The sequence below is a fragment of the Ambystoma mexicanum genome, chromosome 3q (genome assembly GCF_040938575.1).
Source record: "Ambystoma mexicanum isolate Mex_15411 chromosome 3q, UKY_AmexF1_1, whole genome shotgun sequence".
Classification (NCBI taxonomy): Eukaryota; Metazoa; Chordata; class Amphibia; order Caudata; family Ambystomatidae; genus Ambystoma; species Ambystoma mexicanum.
Genome location: NC_090926.1, coordinates 641,071,593 through 641,086,766, shown reverse-complemented (window position 1 = coordinate 641,086,766; position 15,174 = coordinate 641,071,593). Strand labels below are relative to the sequence as shown.

The following is a 15,174-nucleotide window of genomic DNA, read 5'->3' as shown; positions in this document are numbered from 1 at the left end:
GGCAGGCTGTCAACCTATCTATACATGCATATAAAAAAGTAAACCGATGCACATTCAACATTTCATGAATTCATAACTTGTATCTTGTCATACAATGGGCTATTCAAAATCCATAATAGAACATGTTTGTAATGCAACTGATGAGGGTTTAACAGCAGGCAAGTATAAAAAGTGTTCTTGGTCATGGAAATGAGAAACGTGGGGAAAAAAGAAAATCTCTATGCTGAACAGTAAGTTCTGTGTTCATCCTGAACAAATTCAGAACAATACTATTACAGGAAACCTTACAACCATAAATATTTATATAGTGTCAGTGGGGGAGGAATAGAGCATTTGGCATCCACTGGGGTAACTTTTTCAGGGTTGGAAAGGGGCAAGGATTGAAAAAGGGGAGCTGCACAACAAACCATGGTGGCCTACCAAAGCAATAGAACCCAAGGAGGTGGGGCATTACTGGTCGGTTAATACCCTCCCACCCCCAAGGGTTCCATTGCCATTTGTACTCTGGCACATTGTACCAGGGTACTAATAGTAATTTTTCTCGAGTTGCGGAATGGCCTGAAAGCAGTTTCTCAACTCAAGAAAAAAAAGGGGAACAAAATGCTTGCCACCAATCAGGGAGAAGGGACTACAAATAGTCCCTTCTCCTTTCCAATAGACATTAAAAAGATAAGAAAAAAATGTCCCTTTCCATGGCGGCCTGGAGAAGAAAGATGGAACTCAGGTGAGTCTTTGTCGCGGTGGTAGGTACCCGGCAAAGTCCAATCAGAACAATTGATACAATCGGATTGTCCCTCGCTGGGTACTTATTGGCAGTATATACCAGTCTCTGATTCCAAGGAAGAATACCACAATGACATTCCCGCTCTTCCTGCCTCTCTAGACTTGCTGAACCTCAGCGGCGTTCACCAAAAACTCTTGTTAGATTTGCTCTGGGACCAATTGTTAGGCTTAAGGTGCGCGAAACAGCTAAATGATCTAGGGATATGTGCTGCAATTGTTGAGAAGTGAATACTCCATGGATATGACCACAGATGACAGGTAAGACTCAACTCAAGTCTCTAGTGTAGCAAAACAGGCAAGTAATCATCAGTAGGTAAGAATATAGGCAAAATAATGTGAAGCGTCAGAAATGAGAGCCGGAGACAAGGTTATCATGGTTTCAAAGAATATATTTATTAAAAGAAAAAGGGTTGGAAAAATGCCTCTCTAACCCTGTGCTAAAGAGGATTTGACCACCCTATAAACCAAACCCTAAGGCTCTGTCTGTGTCAGGTTGTCAATAACTGAAAAACAGTCCTTTTGTCCAAAACGTGCTATCTGGACCCTCACACTATTAACAAATAATGTAAAAATATCTTCAACTGGCCAAAAAAGGGTTCACAACTGAAATAAGTATACTTCCAACAAATATTTTCTCCAAGGCGGGAGACTTTTAGTTTCAGAGGGTGGATTCCCTTCCCCCTGGATTCTTAATTGTAAGAATAGGAACAAGTTACTTACCTGTAACTGTTGTTCTCCAGCATGGGTCTGGCATGGATTCACATGCTCATGAATATTCCCCGTCGTCAGGCTGGGAATCCTCAGTATCAGTTTTGTTTCTGATCTGTCTTTCTTAGTAGTAACCAATCACTGGTCTCTGGGTCATACTGCCCCCAGCCAATGACTGCCCTCTCCCTAAGCCCCGCCCCTGGCAGCCATCCTCAGATTTGGTAGAACGTAAAGTGGCAGTATGACCAAGTGAAGAGCCGCAGAGGGGTAGGAGGGAGGGTTCGCATGTGAATCCATGCCAGACCCATGCTGGAGAACAACAGTTACAGGTAAGTAACTGGTTCCTTCTCCAGGATGGGGTCTGGCATGGATTCACATGCTCATGAATATAAGATTACATAGCAGTACACATGCAGAACCACGAGAGGTGGCAAAAGGCTCAACATTAAGCATTACATAAACTCAACATTAAGCAACTCTTACCTCCCCACCAGGCCCACCTTCAGGCGAACAGGTTGCGCAGCACTGCTTGGCCGACTCTGGACTCCTCCCTGGAATCCCGGTCGACGCAGTAGAATCTCGTGAAGGTGTGCATCGACCTCCACGTAGCGGCCCTGCAGATGTCCAGCAGGGGCACACCAGACAAGAACGCTGTGGTAGCAGCGATCGCTCTGGTAGAATGGTCTCTCGGACGGCCAGGCAATGGTCGGTTTGCCAACCGGTGACAGTGCATGATGCAGCCGGAGAGCCATCTGGAAATGGAAGCCTTCGAGAGAGCCTTCCTTTGGTTCACAGGTCCAAAGTTCACAAACAGCTGTGACGTCTTCCGAAAACTCTTCGTGCGGTCCACGTAGAACTTCAGCGTTCAAGCCACATCCAGCAAGTGCAAAGTCCTCTCGGCCGGCGACGAGGCGACGGGAAAAAGACTGGTAACACCAAGGGCTCGTTGAGGTGGAAGTCCGACGGCACCTTGGACATAAAGGAGGGGTGCATCCTCAGCACCACCCTCGTGTCGTGAAAAGTCAAGTATGGAGGGTTGCAGGATAGGGCCTGGATCTCCACTCGTCGTGCGGAGGTGATGGCCACAAGGAAAGCTGTCTTCCACGACAGGAACTTCAACGGCGCCGAATGCAGAGGCTCGAATGGCGCCCCCATGAGCCTAGACAGCACCACGTTGAGTTCCCATGCCGAGCAGGAGCCTTCACCGGTGGGAACGATCGGAACAGTCCCTTCATAAATTCCTTCACCAGGCGATGAGACCACAAGGACGCCCGTCCCGTAGTTCTGGTGTATCGGGAGATCGCAGCCAGATGTATCTTGATGGAAGCGTGAGCTAGTCCAGTCTTGGCCAGCGACAGTAGGTACGGCAGTACTTGAGGGGCCGTAATCCACAGAGGGTTAATCTTCTATGCACGGCACCAGACAGAGAACCTCTTCCACTTATGTCTGTAGCACTTGAGAGTTTAGGACGCCCTGGCCTTTGCAAGCACCTCCTTGCAGTCCGCCGGGATATCATACCCTCCAAACTCTAGTGCTGCAGGAGCCAGGCCTGCAAGTTCAGCGACTCCGGGTCGTGATGAAGGATGGCGCCTCCTTCTCTGGAAAGAAGATCTGCGTCCGTCGGCAGCTTGACCGGTAGGGGCGCCGACAAATCCAGGAGGTCCGGGAACCAGATCTGCCTCGGCCACGCCGGTGCGACGAGTATCATCCTGCACCAGGACCTCTTGAGCTGGTTGAAGTGTCGGAGCAGCAACGGCAACGGAGGGAATGCATATAGGAACAGGCCGTCCCATGGGAACAAGAAAGCATTGCCCATGCTCCTCGGTTGGGGAAACCTGCTGGCGAACCTCTGGCACTTTGAGTTCGTCGCCGTCGCGAACAGGTCGATCTGGGGTTTGCCCCATCGCTGAAAGAGTCGGTCCGCTTGATCCTGGCGTAGTTCCCACTCGTGGCACGAGTGCAGCTCTCTGCTGAGTGAGTCGGCGATTGTGTTTTTTATCCCTGCCAGATGAAACGGCACCAGAAACATCCCTTGGGCAACGGCCCAATGCCACAGATCCTGGGCTTCCTTGGATAGGGCTGGGGATCTGGTTCTGCCCAGCTTCCGGATGTAGAACATTGTGGTGGTGTTGTCGGTGAAGATCCTAACAACCTTGCCCTTGAGGGATGGGAGAAAAGACCTGAGGGCCCAGAACACTGCCCGGAGTTCCAGGATGTTGATGTGGAGCGGCTTCTTCTCCGGGAGCCAAAGGCCTCTCGCGTGAAGATCTCTGGTGTGAGCTCCCCACCCCTCCAGGGAGGCATCCGTCGTCACCGTCGCCTGGTGGGCCGGGGTCTGAAAGTCTGCCCCTGCCGCTAGATGAGCACGGGAGCCCCATCACCGGATCGCTTGTCGGAAGGTCTCGTTGAGAGGGATCCTGTCTTCAAAGTTGCCCGTCGCTTGAATCCAGCGGGCGTCGAGGAACTCCTGTAGAGGGCCCATCCGCAGCCTGCACAGGCGCACGAGATAAATGCAAGAGGACATCATCCAGAGGAGGGACTTGATGGACCTCACCCTGGCCACCTCCGTGGCCAGCAGACGCTGCACCTTGCCTAGGCTGGCCTTTGTCTTTTCCTCCGACGGCGAGGCCAGACGCACCACTGTGTCGAGCTTGGCTCCCAGAAACAGTGCAACTTGAGAGGGGACCAGGTGGGACTTGGGGAAGTTGATGGAGAACCCCAGGTCCGTGAGCAGCTGGACGGTCTTCACGAGCTCCCTTGTCCTTGCGCGGATGAGCCAATCGTCCAGGTAGGGGTAGACGTGGATCCCCTGCAGGCGCAGCCGCGCCGCCACTGGAGCGAGGCACTTGGTGAAAACCCTGGGTGCCGACTTCAATCCAAATGGGAAGGCCTTGAATTTGTAATGCCGCCCTTGGACCACGAACCTGAGGAACTTCCGATGTCCTTTTAGAATGGGAATATGAAAGTATGCATCCTCCAAATCCAACGACGACAGGAAATCGCCCTCCTCCAGCTGTCCCAGCAAGTGCTGGAGGGTGACCATCCGGAACTTCTGTGCCTTGATGTACTTGTTCAGTCGTCGCAGGTCCAGGATGGGTCGCCACCCTCCTGTCTTCTTTTTCACGAGGAAGTACCTAGAGTATACTCCGGAGCCCCGGAGCCTCTTTGGGACGAGCTCAATGGCACCTTTCTTGAGCATCGCTCTTACCTCCAACAGTAGTTGAGGGGCGTGGTTTTCCTTCCTGGCAACGGGAGGAATGCGGGGGCACTTTTTTTAGAAATTTGAGGGCGTGCCCCTGGGGCCAGGGCGTCCAGCACCCAACGGTCAGTGGAGATGGACTCCCACACGCCACGGTCGGTTCAATCTTGCTTGGAGGACGCCTTGCCGCCTTAGCCTCCCTGGCGATGACGGCGGGATCCACCCGACTTGCCTCGTCCTCTATAGGTTTCCTGCGACGAGGAGCGGGCCGCTTGGCGGTACGTAGAGGAGCCACCGCTGAATCCCTCGGAGGCACCCTGCTTGCCTACGGAGCTCCGAAAGGACGGCCTTCGTTGCTGGAGAACTCCTAGGGCCTTAGCTGTCTCCGTGTCCGCCTTGATGGCTTGGAGGGACTCATCCACTGTTTTCCCAAACAGGTTGTTCCCGTCGAACGGCAAGTCCAAAACCTTGGCTTGTACGTCCTGGCGGAAATCCGTTGCCTTGAGCCACCCTCGTCGTCTGAAGCAAATGCCGTTGCCTAGCTGGCGGAAACCGGTGTCGGCAATGTCCGTTGCCACCGTTATGGCGTGGTCCGACGTCACCTCACCTTCCTGCAAGATCTCCAGGGCCTCAGTCCTCTTGTCGTCCGGTAGGAAGTCCAACAGGGGGGCGATCTTGTACCATAACTCCCTGTCGTAGCGGGCCGCAAGGGCGTTGGCCGCCTTAATCATCGTTGTTGCCGCCAACGAGATAACTTGTCGTCCCATTGCATCCAGCTTCTTTCCTTCGCCGTCCGGCGGGGAAGTTGACGTTGAGGCCGATGGCCCCCCCGCTTTCTTCTTGGCCACCGCTGAGACGACCGAGTCAGGGGTCGGCTGTGCCCTAAGGCACAAAGGGGCCGCGTCGGGGACCCGGTACTATTTCTCGTACCGATCCCTCTTGGCAGGCGTCAGAGGGGTTATTGAGAAGGGTGAGACCTTCGACCCAGATGTCATACAACAGAGGCACGGCGAGGACCGTCTTCCTCTTGGCCTCACGCCGTTGGTACAGGAAACCTTCCTTCTCTTCGGGACAGAGCTGAAAAAGCTTAGATGCCCTGGCGATCATAGCGTGGAAAGACCCAATCTCATCTGGCGGGGAGGCCCGGGCTGGAGGCGATGGGAGCTCCGTCCCGTCGTCACCGCCGTCGTCATCATCTGCACCCATCGTGGCCGTTTCCGTTCCTGTGTCATCCCAAGGTACGGGGGATGTGGGCAAAGGTTGAGCAGGCGGCAAGGGCTGAAAAAGCAGGGCTGGATGGATCCATCTTCTCTCGTTTGGGGGACTTCCTGACGGGCCTGGCTCTGGCTCCTCCGTCAGGCGTAGTTCCGGCTCCTCCGTCGGTGGTAGGGGCAATCTCGTCCTCATCTCCCAACATAAGGATTGTATTGCCAACAAAATGGCCGCTGAGCTGTCCTGCAGCTCCGGAAGCGACGGGCGCGACGATTGACTAGGAACCTCGCCGGCGTCGCTCTCGTCATCCCCTTCGTCGGGATCCCTCCCGTGGGACCGGGCCTCTTGACGCCCTCTTCAAGTCCCTCCAAGACTTCAACCAGTTCCTCCTCGGAGGCTCTGTCCATGTCCACAATGGCCACTAACCCCCCCCCCATCTTTTTCCGCCGGGGTCTTCACAGGGGTCTTCTCGATGGGCCTGAAAGAGGCTTCCCTCCGCGGTGGCAGAGAAACTCTGGGCCCCGAGGTCGCCTCCACTGGCATAGCCTCCCCAGGCTGCGCCAGGGCCGCAGCAACTTCCTCGATAGAGGCCTTAGCCGGGTGAATCAAGGCCTTCACCACCTTCTGTGGGCCCCTCGGCTGGATCCTTCGAGACTGACCGGGGCCTCTCCAGAAGCTTCGCCAGGTTCTCGGCTTTCCTCTTCCCTGAGCCAGAGCATTGGCTCGTGGTTGATGGTGCTAGGGAGGATGCGCCCTGCCTGGCAGCCGAGGAGCCTGACCGTTCGGCGCTCCCGTGCCCGCGGACTCACGGTGGTTTGCCTTCTGTTGGGCCCCTGTCGCCGGGCGCCCTCACAGGACTTAGAAGACCGCTCAGAATACTTCTCACCTGACGGGCTCTTTCCTTCCAGCCAGTTGGAGAGACGAAGATGTCGATCCTTGATGGTCCGTTCCGACATGTTCCCGCATGTTATGACGGATTTCTGAACTCTGTCCTGGTGGCGCAGAAGTTCAGAAGGCCAACCTAATTACTTGGAACAGGGTAACCTCTGGACGAGCCAGACCAATCAATGTAGCGATCGCGGCGGTCAAGACTAGGTCTCAAGAGGGGTGAGGGTGACTGAAAGCCCGCAATGAGCACACAAAGCAAGAGCGCTTACAAACTACTCCAAACAGTTGTTATATCAAAAATAGATACACATTTATTTTAAGGCCTTTAAAACAATGACCGTAGCGAGAAAATCACAATATCACAATACTAAGCCAACACATACCATATCAACACAATATATATACAAATACAACAGTCGCTAGCGTTATAAGCACGAAATGTGTAGTCCACCTGCAAGGGAAGGAAAACGGGCAGTGCGATAACGCTTTAGACTCAGTTCGCCTTCAGAGGCACCTAACTAGATGGAAGTCCGAGCCCTGCGAAGAGTGGAGCCTTGTGCTCAAAGTACCTGCCACGCCGGTGCCCACGGGCAAAAGGAGAAGCTCTTCAGAGGAAGTCAGGCAGTTCGGGTTAGTGCACAGCAGAAGGAGAACAGGTTCCGCAACTCAAGCGCAGCCTCCACAGCGGGCAGAAGCAGAGCGCGAGTACGGCCAAAAGGGTGCTGTTTTTACACAGCAGGGAAAAGCAATGGGCTACTGCAGGAGGGCGACCAGATCCTAGCTAAACTACTCACCGGTCCCCGAAGCAAGCAGACCCAGGCTTCTCCATGTTAGTTTCAGCAGCTGGCAGGTTCAGAAGAGCAGGGAACGCCTCGTAGTCGTGTAGAGCAAAAAGACGTCCCAATCGACGAAACCAGCACAGTTTGTTGCCGCAGCAGGACAACGGAGCGGCCGTGTGTATTCGAGCAAAATGTACACTCCTCCCTTCAGACTTGGGAACGCCAAGTGTACGAAGCGTGGGAGAGTGACAAGGACTCGGAATACAACACAACCTGGCGGCGGTTACAGAGCAGGACTCCCTTGTAAGCTGGTCAGTCAACTGGATGGCCCAGAGACACTTCCGAAGGCTTACTTGGCAGGAGATGATGAAGTCGCCGGGAATAGCTGTTCCTGCTATTCCAAAGGTCGAAGCACCAGTACAGGCCTTCTGGTTCGATCAAAGGAGGAAAGGGTTTCACAGGACGACAGCAGTGCAAAGGAGGATTCCTTCAGCGGGTCACCAGCGATTCCTCGGTCCAGCCTCGTGGTTGCAGGATACTTGGCTCCTGTATTCCTTCGTTCGTGAGAACTCAGGAGATCGACCTGGTAGTGGTGTTTCCAGCCCCCTCTTATCCACGGTTCCCTTCGCGCCAAAACGGAGGGGAGCCAATGGGAGATCCGCTCATCAACACACATACCATACGTGGACCAATCACGGACCACGGTGGTCCCAGGCATTCACACCACCCTAGACTCTCTGGCACCCAGGATGTGTATTGGGACCAGACATCCCAGCCCACACCCTGGAGGCACACAAACGACATGTAGAAGCCCGCGAAAGCAACCACGTTTCGCGGGAAAGTACATGCCCAAATAAGGAAGGCCCCGGGTCTCTCGACCTGGGGAAGGTGAAGGGAGCAAGACGGTCAGTGGACAAGACAAAGGAGCCTCGGGGTCTGGCCATTTTGGGAGCCAGGGCACCATTTTGGGTTCAGTGCGAAAAACGCGCTCAGAATGCCAAAAGGAGCTCAAAATACACAAAACGATCGCTGCGACCATTCGAGTCTCTGAATGACTTGCACCGATCAAATACCATCCTAAACGAGTATCTAGGGCCTGTAGAAGGCTAGAGACCCAAGAGAGCTGTAACTTAGCTTACAGTGCCCTCTTGTGTCATGTTGCACTAAAGCCGCAACATGATAAAAGAAACTACGGGAAACAGCGTTCCCCGGTACTGACTGTCTTAAGGGCATGTCAGTTTCCCCGTAAGAAAGGAGCGAAAGCCCAGAGGAGTGCGGCAGAAGGCTACACTTCTCTGGCAAAGTCAAAAACAAGGTGAAAAACAACAGCAAAAAGTTTAGGGGTTGCCACATGGAAGGAAAATTACCTACAATTACGAAATCTTTCCTAACACCGCAAAACGCACAGTCCTTCTACACGTGCGTTTTGTCCTCATGAAGGCAGTAGAGGCACTTCGAATGCTCGTCCTCTTTGAACACATCCTGCAGCTGGCATCCAGGGCAAACCCTGAACAGCTTTCCGGGCGTCGAGCTTCCTTTCTCCTGGGCCATGTCCGGGGTAGGCCACAGAAACTTCTGGACTCCTCCAAGAAGCGTAACTCAACGAAAGCTTCACCCTTGAGGGGAATAGAAAAAAATCTGAAACGGGTCCCCGTTGATCGGATGTGGAAACGGTGGAGCTTGAGGCTCCATTTGACCGAAGAATGAGAAAATGTCTTTGAAAAAGCGCAAAAACGCAGCAAAAACTTGAGAGCTAAACACGAGGACTCCCAACACTTGAGCGTGTGGTAAAAATCTGCAGATGGCTGCCAGAGGCAGGACTTAGAGAGAGGGCAGTCATTGGCTGGAGGCAGTATGACCCAGAGACCAGTGATTGGTTACTACTAAGAAAGACAGATCAGAAACGAAACTGATACTGATTTTTTCTTTACCGAGGATTCCCAGCCTGACGATGGGGAATATTCAAGAGCATGTGAATCCATGCCAGACCCCATGCTGGAGAAGTCACTTTTATTAACAGTTCATGGTATCACGTTTGGACTCAAGATTCCTGTTTAGGCAGCCAAGTCGTTTACAGTATTTAACCCCTTAACTGCCAAGGCTCCGTCCCCGCCTACCCAGTGCCAAGCACTTTTTTGGTGCTTTTGGCAGGTCGGCATTCAATCCCTTCTAACATTTTATCATCAGTTTTGTGAGAGGTAGCCAATTTTGCCCTTTTTTTCCAAAAGGACATGCGTGGACGGAACGAACAGGAGGGTAGGAAAGCGAAATGGGAAGACAAAGGCATATATTTCTGAAAAGTAGACAAATCCAAGTTTAGGAAGGGGGGGATTTGCGCAGGACAGGCAACGACTATGTAGGGAAAATTCACATAGATTGGGGAAAAATGACAAGATTAAAAAAAAAGGTATGTGGAGGACATGGTTGAACCCGTAAGGCAATGGCTTCTGTGAATATTGAGAAAAGCAATGCCCCGCTACATTCCACCAACTCTTCCAGATAGGAAATCACACATGTTTCAAAAAACAAGCAATACCACAAGCCAAAAACGGAACCATGGTACAAAGGAGTTTTGTGCCGATACTCTAAACAGACTTACTTAGCATGTGTAAATAAGGAAAATATATGTGGTGAGGAATGGCAAGCATTTTCAAAAAGAGCACAGGCAGACCTTTTATGCAGGTTACAAAGGCGTATTGTACCTAAAGCAGCGACTAAATGTAGGTTACATTTGGGAAATGAAAGGGTTGTGTGACAAAGTGCAGCAGCAAATGTATGAAACCGTAATGAAAAACAGGTATGGCGACGAAAACAATAACTCCCATGTGTGGGTGTACCTACCTGGGCGCAAAGGGAAAAGGCTAAACCACTGGCAAACCCAAGTCTTTCAGCAGAGCACATCTTGCTCTTGTAGACAACCTACAGATTTTGGCCTGGGGTGTCGCAGCCACCAAGGTAAACAGGGAACCCCATGCATTTACAAAAAGATGACACCCATGGGAATCCACAGAGGTCTGACTTGCGCAAATAACGCCAGAATTTATTACCCACAAGCCCCGCCAACACCACAGGTCTACCTTCCCGCGTTGCCACTGGTGTCCCGACGAAAACAGCACCTCACATATGTGTGGGTGCACCTACATGGGCGCAAAGGGAAAAGGCTAAATCACTGCTATCCCCCAAAGGGTTTGGGGAGCCAACCTACAGATTTGGGCCTGGGGTGTTGCAGCCACCAAGGAAAACAGGGAACCCCCATGCATTTCTGAAAAGAAGACACCTGTAGGAAACCACAGGGGTCTAGGGCGATTCGTGCAAGACAGAATGCATTACCCACAAGCCCGGGCAAAGTCCGAAATTTAGGAGAAAAAACACAATTTTCAGAAATTTCCCACCTGGAAACTACTGAAACACCACCAACACCACATGTCCTACATTCCCACAGGTGCCTGGATGAAAACAATACCTCATGTGTGGGGTACTGATTGAGCGATCCGTGCCCAGCAATGCTCCAAGGAAGGTGTTGTTGGAAAGGGGAGAGAGTCTGCCCTTTCCAACGACACCTCCCCCGATCTCAATGGCACAATAATGCTTTGCAGCGATCGCACAATCAGCAGCGCCAAAAAGGACAACCTATCTCGTCCATGCACTGCAAACGTAATGTTAAGGACGAGATAGCTTGTCCTTGACACTCATGGGGTTAATGGAACCTTCTCCTCTGTTTGGATAGAAAGGTCTGTAAGATCCAACTTTCCAGGGTTCATCAAATGAACAACAATCAATCTTTCCTTTAACATTTTTTGGGGCTTGAAAATTGCCTGGTTTGCCCTCCTACCAGGTTTCTTTATGCAATGCTAATTGCCTGATATAGTCCCCTACCAGGACTTAATTGCTTGATGTCTTGCTCGTCAGGATTTCTCATATCCATTTCCTTCGCCTGCTGTCTTTGGTTTACTCAGACTTCTCATTTTATTCGCCTGGTGTCATTGCCTTACCAGGACTTCGGATGTGCTTTATTCACCTGGTGTCTTTGATTTATCAGGGCTTTTCATGTGCTCTTTTTGCCTGGTAACCTTTGGTTTACCAGGACTTCATGTATTTCACTTGTCTGGTATTTTGCTTTACCAGTATTTTCTCATATGATTTTCTGTATCATAAATATTGAAGGTATGGCTCTCTGTCGATATGTATACTCGTGGTAAGGTTTCTTTACATTTGGCACCAAATTTACATTTCAGATATTCACAGTTCGGAAGGGTTTGCCTTTCTGCCTTTTGGTATTCAAATAAGCCTTTTGTCGTATTCACAAAGTTACAATGTTCTCATTGAACGCACCAGGGTCCCTACTAGCTTCGGGTAGACTCGCCAGCTTTCTCTAGCTTCTCCGGTCGCGTTTGCGCTTGCGTTTCTGTGACATGCTGTCACCCTCTTTCCAATCTGATGGCTGTAGATGTTCTTCTGGCCAACCTTGCGGCTCGGCGATTGTTTGTCTGCGTCCCTTCAGGTTCCGAAATGGAGAAAGCCAGCTTCTCGACTCGCCAAGTGCCCCAGACCTCTCCCTCGCGGCTCCCACCGTCTCCATGGCACTTCAGTCTCTGACTCAGCGTCTCTTCCTTGGCAGCTTCTTCTGCTCTGCCACAGCGGTAAGTACTGCTCATGAGTCAACGTCTTCTCAGTTACTGTGTCTGCCTCCCCGAATAGTGCGCTTGCCAGGTTTAAATGTCCCACGCACAGGTGCTTTAGAAAAACAGCTAGACTGCTCATTATGGTTTACGTTCTTGGTACGGTATGGTTCAAATACCCGCATCCACGTCTCAGTACTTGGAGAAGTTGGAGTTCCTAGATGATGTTAAACACACTTGAATAGTTCAGTTTATTGCTTTTACAATAAAGAACCTTAGAAGAAAAAGGTGTTATGTTTGAGCAGTGCGAGTTGGTTGCGTGTTTGGCCATACAAATATGAAGAAGAGGGATCACTTCTCTGATCATTGGGAACACTTATCTGACAGTATGCCATAAAGGTCTGGGCCATCTGATGGTCTGGGACATCAGAGGGTCTTCCTCATGAAAAAGGGTCTGTGATATAAGGGGGTCTTCCTCAATGGAAAGGGGGAGATGCTGCGTCTCATCCAGAAAAGTCATGACATCGAACCGGTAGTAGTCTCCTCCCATTTGACTCCACTGGATCCCTCCCCCTAGCACTTGCATTATCTGAATGACAAGGCCTAGTAAGATCGTTTATTTAGTCTTGCATCCATCTACTCTACCTCGGATTTTTGGGGTTTCTGTGCAACAATAACATGCAGGTTTCTTCCTCTTGCATGGTTCCATCATAGATGTTTTCAGAGATATTATGAATAGGGGTTTTAGGGAGTTTCCCATCAGAACAGGAGTCTGTGTTCCCAAAGGGGGAATCTCTTCCAGTGAGGTGCCACTTGCCTTTACCCCTAGGTAGCTTCCCCTTGCGGAGAAGGGACAAATTCCTGTGATTCTTCACAGAGCAGTCATACAAAGTGGTAAAACAGGTATACCCATTAATTGTAGTGTTGGTGGTTCAAATCTTTGTGGTGATTGAAGTATATCCACCCCATAGCATTTGCTAACCCCAGACGCTTCCATGTGGGGAACCCTCTTGGTGGCAGAAAGGAATCCCATCTCATGGTGCAGAGGGGATCATATTGGGGTGAGTTTCGGTGCACTCTTCTGAAAGGCCTCGGGAGATTGGATGCAATTCTTCAGTGAAACCATTTTGAGCAGCTGGAGACTGCCCTTCGGTGGTAGCGGTACGCAGTTTAAATCAAAAATGTTCAGGGGTTGTATCCTGATCCAACTGACCATGCATATGGGTCTTACAGACATTTAATGTCCAGGGTGGTTGAATACATGGGGTGGAAAAGACCCACACCAATATATGAGCAGGAAGATCTTAGATATCCCGGATAAAGGACCTCAGGAGGAGCCTATTCTTCACTTTCATGAGGCTCTGCAAAGGCTGGTAAATGCCAATTGGGAGACGCCACAGTTAATTCCGGCAGTAAATAAAAAGCGAATATCTAAATACAGGGTGTCCAGTAGTGACCCTGGTTATCTGACGAAACACCTGTCTCCTGAAAGTTTGGTAGCGCAGCCTACCACGCCCATTTGAAAACAAAATGCCTACCCAACTATACGCCCAGACAGAGATGACAATTGTTACGACGCTTTTTCTCTGCAGGAAGTATGGCCCTAAAGTCGGTGAATGCTACGTGCACGTTGGCCCGGTTAACTTTCACACTTTGAGATTGTATAGCAATGGCAGCTGAACATATCCCCGAAGGGGAGGAAAGAGACAGATTTTTAAATCTAGTCAAGGATGGGAAAGAAGCAATGTGCAAATCCCTTCAGACAGGTCTCGACTCTGTAGACAGTATCAGCAGGTCAATGGCAGCCAATAAAATGCGCAAGTTTGCTCCAGATGTGCAGTACAGACTTCTTAACATGACCTTTGGCAGCAGGCATTTATTTGGTAGTAAGGCTGACGAGTGCCTGGAGAAGCTGCAGACCCCTAAAGCAGCAGCCAAATCCCTTGGTGCTACTGTTAGACAGTCACAAAATCATCGCACCTGGGCACCTTGGAGGGATAGTTCCTTTCGCCATTAGTCCTCAGTTGGAAGGGGGTAGAGGACTGTCGAATGAAAGGTAAAAAAAAGATTTCCCCATGGTGGACAGGGAAGAGGTACTAAGACCGCCCAGGCAGCGGCTACTTTACCATCAGCCACTGTTTCAGCTGCCTCATAACCTCTCGGCTTAGTTCACAAGACCCCGGTGGGAGGTAGACTCTCACAGCATCTGAAAGAATGGCGAGGCATTACTTCAGATGCATGGGCATTGGAAACAGTTGCCCAGGGCTACTGCCTTCCCTTTCTAAATAAGCCTAAGAGTCATCCACCGGGGAACATCTCTTTCAAAGTTCCAGATCCACTCCTTATGCAGGAAATAGTGACTCTGCTATAAAGGTGCTATAGAACCAGTACCTGTAGCGAAGAGGAACAAGGTTTGGTACTCCCCTGTACTTTTTAATTGCCAAAAAGGATGGAGGATTGAGTTCCATTTTGGACTTGAGACTTAAAATTCCCCAAGAAGGACAAGTTCGAGATGGTCACGCATTCTTAGATTCTTCAGGCCCTCCAGCTTCAGGACTGAATATCATTGGACATTCAGGATGCTTACTTTCATGTGCCAATCCATCACAAGCACAGACAGTACCGGAGGTTCGCTGTTGGCAGTTCTCATAATCAGTTTCGAGTTCTGCCATTTGGGCTGACCTCTGCCCCGAGGGTTTCACCAAGTTGATGGCGGTGGTGCCAGAGAGTCTCCGGAGAGGGGGGAATTGAAGTCTACCCCTACCTGGACGATTGGCTGATCAGGGCCAGTTCCCCCGACCAGGCCCAGGAACATCTCAGCTGCACCTGTCTCACTCTCCACGGACTGGGCTTCTCCCTCAACTTCAAAATGTCCCACATACCACTATCTCAAAAACTCCAATTCATTGGCGCAGTCCTGTATGCATCCCTGGTAAAAGCCTTGCCACCAGAAGTGAGGGTTCAAGACATTCTGCAGATGGTCACC

General features: G+C 51.0%; 1 protein-coding gene across 5 annotated transcripts in view; it reads right to left on the bottom strand.

Moving 5' to 3' along the window:
* The window catches only part of FOXK2 (forkhead box K2), an 833,912-nt gene that overhangs the window by 108,781 nt on the left and 709,957 nt on the right, over positions 1-15,174 (bottom strand). The gene's annotated exons all lie outside the window — the stretch shown is intronic.